This window comes from Lactuca sativa, chromosome 2, assembly GCF_002870075.4.
Source record: "Lactuca sativa cultivar Salinas chromosome 2, Lsat_Salinas_v11, whole genome shotgun sequence".
Lineage (NCBI taxonomy): Eukaryota > Viridiplantae > Streptophyta > Magnoliopsida > Asterales > Asteraceae > Lactuca > Lactuca sativa.
This window is the reverse complement of record NC_056624.2, coordinates 182,532,546-182,540,401: the sequence shown is the minus strand read 5'-3', so window position 1 is coordinate 182,540,401 and position 7,856 is coordinate 182,532,546. Positions and strand designations below refer to the sequence as shown.

The following is a 7,856-nucleotide window of genomic DNA, read 5'->3' as shown; positions in this document are numbered from 1 at the left end:
TTTGCGGTTCGGTTTGATCCAAAAACCGCACCGAACAACATCATGATCACTCCTACATATAACAAATAAAATGTACAACTTCCAGCTTTCAGTTATCCACTACCAACTAATAGTTAATTTTGTTAAAATACGATTAGTCATGTTTAAAAGTTTAAAAGAATTAAACATAATATAAATAAATAACGAAAAACCTCATGTTATCATTTTTTTTCGTTTTAATCTTATTTGGTTGCTATGTCCTGCTCCATTCAATTAATCAATTTCCATTTCTCATAACTACATAAATATACATGCCAATAACTTTTAAAGTTTAGCGGGTTAGTTACATTTAAATTGACATAATTAAGATTAGCAAAGTCAATGAAGGTATTGTTCACATTTATCGTATATTTTTTTGGGAAAATGACTTTTGGGGTAATGAACTATTGATTTTATTCACATTTAGTTGTTATTTTTGTATATTATATAACATTAAACTTGTTGAAGTTGATCACATTTAACTCTTATGACTTAATACCGTAAGTAAAAATGTAATACGTGAACAGTTCAAAAAGTTAGATGTTATATAGCCCTTACTCTTTAGTTTTTATACATATTTGACTTAATTGAGGGGCAGCTTTTCAACACACTTGATACTATTAGGACACAAAACAATTGATACAATTAGGCTACAAAGACTTTGGTTTTTTTCCATAATAAATCATAGTTCCTTGTCTCCATCCTCGTAGCTAAAAGGCAACGGCACCGACTTAAAAGCTCGAAATTGCCCTACATTATTCAAATGCTCATTTTCCAACCTGAAAAAGTTCCATATACCACGACGAATGATCTCCAAACTAGCAAACATAAATATCACTGTGCTTCGATGCAGTGCATGAGCTTCATGGAAATCCAACGCCGTTTGCATCCACGCAAGTCTTAGTATCACATTTAATACCAACAAAATCATGAACAAATCTCAGAAACTAAAGATAGCCAAAAAGGACATGGTTCACGATATATAATATTTATACCATTGCTACAAAGTAGACTGATTTATTTGATATAATGAGTCTATCTCTTAACCAGGGGTTCTTGGAGTTCCTACAAAGAAGACCCCAGTCCTTGGCAATATCCCAGTAGGTGTTGAAAATTGTAGCCACACCTGAACTTGTTGCAACAATGATTCTCATACTCATTCCTCTATTTTGAACATAAATCGTCCTTGTAATAACAGCAAGAATTGTCGACAAGTACTTTAGTGCATTTGCAGTTTGATTGTACTCTTTCTGTTCACACACTCGTCGAACACACTAACACAAAACACCAAAATTAAAAGTTCATGTAAAGAAAATGGTCTCAAAGATTCCCAAAAACCCTCCCAAAATTATAGAGAAAATTCATACTACATTTTAACAAATCATTACATAAAATGTATTGATTTGAACACCTTTAGAACTAAAATCTGGCACTCCTTTTATAGGCAATGAACACTTTTTTATAATTAATCACTAAATTTCATCAGTTAAGTTACCTGTAGAAAGCGAAACCAGTAAGGGACAACCGCGACTAATATAAAAAGAATCTGATAGACATCGCTTTGGGTACATGTATTTGATCTCCTCTTGAAGTCTCCAAAACCATAGTAGCATACATAGAATTCAAAAACCCTGAGTAACTGAACCTGACTGGTTAACTGATCAGCCAAAAAGAAGTCGGGGAAAGTGATCTCATAAAGAGGAGCAAAAACACAGCGCCATATACATGTGATGAAGAAGAACCGGTTTGTTCGATAAATGATGTTAAACGGACAAAATGTTATCGCAAGTACAACCTGCAAAACACAGGTTACAACTTCATAGAAGTGATGAGACTTTTAGACTTTGAGAGACTTGAGCAAACTATAGAAATTACTTACAATTACCAATCCTAGAGGGACAAGTTCTGTGATGGCTTTGAAACTTTGAGTTCTTTCGTCCATTTCCATTTCAAGATTCGAGAGTACGGCTGCAAGAGTGAGTACTGATAAACCAGATGCGAGAAGTAGGATTTCTTTATAACCCAATTCTGTATTTGGCTTGAATCCGAAAATGAAGGCGTAATTGACACGAAAACGTTTCCAAAAGTATACAGTTATAGCAAACATTAGCATATGTAATATGATGTATGCGAACAAACTGTATAATGGAAATATGTTTGTCATGTATTGGTCACGTCCTTCACTTACGAGAAGTTCTCTAATGTGTATCGTTAAGGAAACTGCCACTGCAAGTGCTATCGAGCATCCGAAAAAACAACCTGTATGGATAAGTTGTTACATTAGATCAAAATTAACAAACATTCACGATTTTTTTTTGTAATTTCTAAGGTAAACGATAGCTTAATTACCAATAAAAAATGTTATTCGATGCTTGTCTCTTTTAGATCTTGGCCTCAGGTCTCTCATTCCTTGACGCCGATTTGCGTTGGAAAAGTGTTTTATGAACGCTGCTTCTACTCTTTCCATGAGTTTCACAACCTGAAATTAGAACCAAAAGAATCATGGGACTTATCGAATCTTGATTAATCTGTAAATTTAAAGCAAAACAATGGCGACTTCTTGAATCTTACATCATCAGATTGGCCGAAATAAGAATTCTCAACCATCTGTAGATAAGTTTTTGAGGCGTTTCTTGATGTGATCTACACCAATGATTAATAAAATGTCAAATTTTGATCCCCCGCCATACAAACACAACACAGGTTATGATCAAAATCAAGAATTCAAGACCTTATCGAACTTCTTCATGATCTTGGAGAAGGCCAATTGATTCAAGAAACTGTGAAACGAGAAAGAAAACTCAACAATTTTGTTTATGTTGATTGGCAATCGAACAGAAGGGCTTACGAGTAGCTTTTCAGAAGGCGGAGTTTTCGGTGGAACTCTACAAAAGCCTGTCTCAGTTTCGTCTGTGCATTTCTGAGTTCTTCTTTGGTGAATGATAAGTCGGATTTTGTGCCAATTAAAATGTTTTTCAAGGTGGATATGGCAGATTCTTGTATGACATTGATCTTTACGCTATTTAGAATTTCTAGGGAAACCATCTTATTGTGTTCCTTTTCTGGTCTTTCTTCAAGTTCGTCAATCTCCTCCAATGGCTATGGACCTTAAAACATTCAAAATTAGTAAAAATATCTAAACAACATATGTTTTCACCTTGTTCTTGAGTGATTATACACCTGAGTTGAATGCTGTAGATGAAGTCTGAAAATGGGGATCATTGATTTTGACTCGAAGAGCAACGAGAGCATCCATTTGTTTGTTCAATTCCTCAGCCTCCATCACTACCTCCTCCACCTTGCCTCTATAGAAGTTGTTCACCTTTTTAAATTCATCATCAAGTACTTTGAAGAACACAAGTTCATTCTCAGCTCCTTCCTCTGATGACCGGTGAAGCACATGAGTTTGGTGACTCCGGCACTCCGCTGGTTGTTCTTCCATCTCTGTTTCACTCACAAGAATTGCTTCGTCCTCGTTGTTATATGCTTCGTCCTCATTGTTATATCGATTCGTCAATCCACTAAAAGCTCTGTAAAAAGATCTCCTTTTCAAGACGTATGTTTTTGGTGACGAGAAATGCGCTGGAGGTGTCTGGTTCTGCTGCCTCCGTCGCCTGAAAGTCAAGATTTCTTTCAAGATTGTCTTGAGGTAATTGTAGTTCATGTAAGCTTCCTCCCATTCAGGCACCATCTGAGAAGTAAATTCCTTTCCGAATTTCATTTGGATAATGTTAACGTATGTGTGTATGTGTGTTTTTCTTAATTAAAATCAAGGGAGGCAATAGTAAGTTTTGTTGGCCGGCATTGGGATCTCAGATGAGTTTCATCTCTAATGTTGGACCTTGTATTTCACATATGGACTTAATTATACCTTGTGAATTGCAGGTTATATTATTGGGATAATGTCATAAAAAGCCTTAAGTTTGACAGAAAATGTCGGTTTTACCATTCGGTAGATTTTTGGTTCATTTATACCGCAAATTTGTCATTTTTTTGTTGGGTTTGCCCTTGTTACCTGCAATAGCAGGTTTCCAGGTTATTATGAATTATTTTTTTTCGAAAAAACCCTTAAGTTTACAAATATTTTGCAAAAAAACCCTTAAGATTATAAACAAAATTTGAATATATTTCTTAATTATGAATTATTTTATATTTGTTTGATATAAACCTTTTATATTTAAATTTTAAAAAAAGTTACCTAGTTTTAACAAAATTTGAATATATTTCTTAATTAATACTTCAACTTTTCAAAACAAAATTAAAAAACATTTGTTAGTTAATAATTAATTATGCTAAAATAGTTAATATGAATAATATGATATCAAGTATTCAATTAATTTTTTTAAAAGGTAAATAAAAATATTTTATATGTTTAAAAGGTTTGTATTTCAGAAATACTAACATATCATATTTTTTATATGTTTAAATACATAATAATATTATCATTTTTTTATAAAAATATCATAAACATTTTAAACATCAAAAATAAATATAAACAATTTAAACATATAAAATATAAATATATTTGTCCAATTTATTATATAAATATATTTATTTTTATAAAAAAAATATGATAGTTTATTATTTCTGAAATACAAATCTTTTAGACATATAAAATATTTTTATTTTTCTTTAAAAAAAATTAATTGAATATAACTAATGTCATATTATTATTAGCAAACAGACGTTTTTTAATATTGCTTTGAAAAGTTGAAATATTAATTAATAAATATTTACATTTTGATAAAACTAGGTAACTTTTTTAAAATTTAAATATAAAAACTTTATATTGAACAAATATAAAATTTACCGTACATAAAACTTAAAATATGTTTCAGTAGAAAACTATTTAGTTTTATAAAATTTTGAATATATATTTATATTTTATATGTTTATAATCTTAAGGGTTTTTTTGCAAAATATTTGTAAACTTAAGGGTTTTTTCACAAAAAATAAGTCAGAGTAACCTGAAAACCTGCTATTGTAGGTAACAAGGGCAAAACCGACAAAAAAATGACAAGTTTGCGGTATAAACGAACCAAAAATCTGTCGAAGGGTAAAACCGACATTTTCTGCCAAACTTAAGGTTTTTTATGACATTATCCCTATATTATTAGCTATGATTTTAACTGTAGATTAATTGAACTAAAAAAGGAGCCTAAAATAGGGTAAAGAGTCAAATGGAAAGCAAAAAAGAATTGGTCAAAGAGAAAAGAAGTTACTGGCAGTGGGACGTTGTACCTTGTTCTTTGAAGGTTGTACTATTAGCTACATTACAGCCTCCTCATATATTCAAACTTACTTTTTTATATATTTTTTATTTTAATATATATCACCAATTCATAAACATGTATATTTTATAGAGCGGGTTCGGATTCAATCCATTTATTAATTGGGTTTTTCAAACTTAACTCACTAATTCAATTTCTTTATTTAAATAAGTTGATATTTTTAATCTAATCCAACCTTTTAGATAAATAAATTCTAATCAGTTGACATGTTTATGTAGTTTCCGACTTAACCTACTACATAAATTGATTAAACTTAGTTTAACCGATCTAAAAAAACAAATTAACCAAAGATTACACCACTTAAATTAACATTGAAAATGTTTAATTTCGAAGTGATTTTGATGAGTTACCAGTATTGTTGGTACTAAAAAAAATGAGACTTATGATTATATTTTTTTAATCATATAAATAATAATACAATATTATAATTTATAAATTAATACTTTGATTAATACGTGATAATATTCAATTAATTATCAAATTAAATATATATTATTTACATAACCCAAAATATTTAATTAAATAGGTTGAACGGGTTGACTCATTCAACTTAAATAGGTTGAAAATCTCAACCCAACCCATTAATTTTGGATTGAATTCGGATTAAATCGATTTTTGTCAGCTCTAATATTTTATAAACTATCTTCATTATTTATAAAAAAATTACAAGTTAATAAATGAGTAACAATCATTTATTTATATTTTAAATAATAAAACAAACAATTAATATATATATATATATATATATATATATATATATAATACAAGACAAGATAAAAAAAAATCACAAAAAAGATAGAAAAAAAAAACAAGTCATGGTTTCTAAATCTTTAAAAAAAATGAAGAAAAAGTTTTATACTTGTTTTTAGTTTATTATAAAAATTAAATACAAAACCAATATCAATATTAATAATCAATATCATCGTCATCAATATTTAATATATGCTTCATCTACAACCTATCAACCATATCTTGAGTTTAATTTGTCTAATCATGTACCCACTTGTTAGGAACTCATCCTCTCTTGAAGTTGTTCAATTTGTAAGAGTCCATGACACATTAGATTAAATATAAACTCACTATGGGAGAGAAATTCTTGGAGTACTTCAAATATGTCTTGGACCTCACATAGTTACACATAGTGGATGCTCTTATTCCATACAGATTTTACGCCTATCATGTCTCTTTCTCCATGTTATGTGTAGCTGTATTACTACAATGTTGTATTACTTCAAGTCCACACTCCACTCTATTAGTTTATTTTGACTATTTATTATTAGTTTGTTGTCCCTTCTTGAAGTTCAAGGTGCAAGTCTTATCGTGGATACATGTGGAATTAAAGAATAGTTGAGGTTGAGGGCTCGAGTTCCATCGTAGAAATGTGGAAACAAGACCTTACCAATTCATAGATCCAGAAATGATGACCAAGGGACCAAAGTGAGCTATAAAGTTGCAAACTTTATCTCTTTTAACCATCCAAAACTTAACTATAGACCAAAACATACAAATAACCTAAATCTATAATTTAAACATCATCAAGATGAAAACTTGAGAACTCACAAATGATCCAGAAGATGCACACAAGGAGTAGAGATAAGTAGCTTGCTTGATCTATGCACAAAAGCTCCTTATTCTTCCTTATAAGGACACAAAAACACACCAAATGAGTCAAGAGCTTCAACAAGGGTTAGGGTTTAGGTTTCTAGGTGTTGGAGGTTATTAAGAGGTGAAACCATAACTCATACTTCCTTTAAATAAGGTGCAAAAACCCGGAATTTAGGGTTTAGACCTCCAGACGGTTGCACCGCCATGGCCAAAAGAATGCCACACCGTGGTGGCCTAAATGAAGTTCATGACCAATTTTCCCTCGAAACGTCGTGGTGGTTCCTCCACCACGTCGTGGCAACCCCCAAAACTCACAAATAAGTAAATAAAATATATCTCAAGAACCCGGGTGTTACAAAAATGTAATTTAACTCAATAAGTACCAAATATATGTATAAATTTGGCAATATCATTTTGCATCGCACCCTCTTTTTTTATAAATTTTTTTTCAGAAAATCATTTTCTTGTAAAAAAAGATCAGTCCTAAAATTAAGTTCAGGCACACTATAAAGTGTGTCTGAATGTAACACTCGGTTTCAGATCTGCCTTGTTGCTTGGGGTTGCGGCCCAATCATCAGTTGTCATGGGGTTTAGGGCACCGGGAAAGGAAGGATTTAGCCCATTTTGGATGTAGTTGCCATGGTTAAAGTGATCCATGTACTCGGTTGTGTCTTCGGAAGCCGATGATATGACTGTAAATTGATATATTAGTCTTTTATGGGTGTTGGGTTTTGTTCGGAAGGTTTTAAGGCCTGGGGTGTTGCCAAGAGTGTAGGGTTTCTCGCCACCTTTTCGTGGACATAAGGTTCGTTAGAAACGGACTTAAGATGAGTGAGTTATGACACTTTGAAGGTTTTAGCAGAATTAGGCCTTAATGGAAGTATTTGTGTGTCATCCCCATTTTTACGGCCAGAAAAGACCGATTTTGTTTAAGCTTTATAA

General features: G+C 31.5%; 1 pseudogene; it reads right to left on the bottom strand.

Moving 5' to 3' along the window:
* Positions 1–633: 633 nt before the first annotated feature.
* Positions 634–3,840, bottom strand: LOC111920045 (phosphate transporter PHO1 homolog 9-like; annotated as a pseudogene).
* Between the last annotated feature and the right edge of the window lie 4,016 nt (positions 3,841–7,856).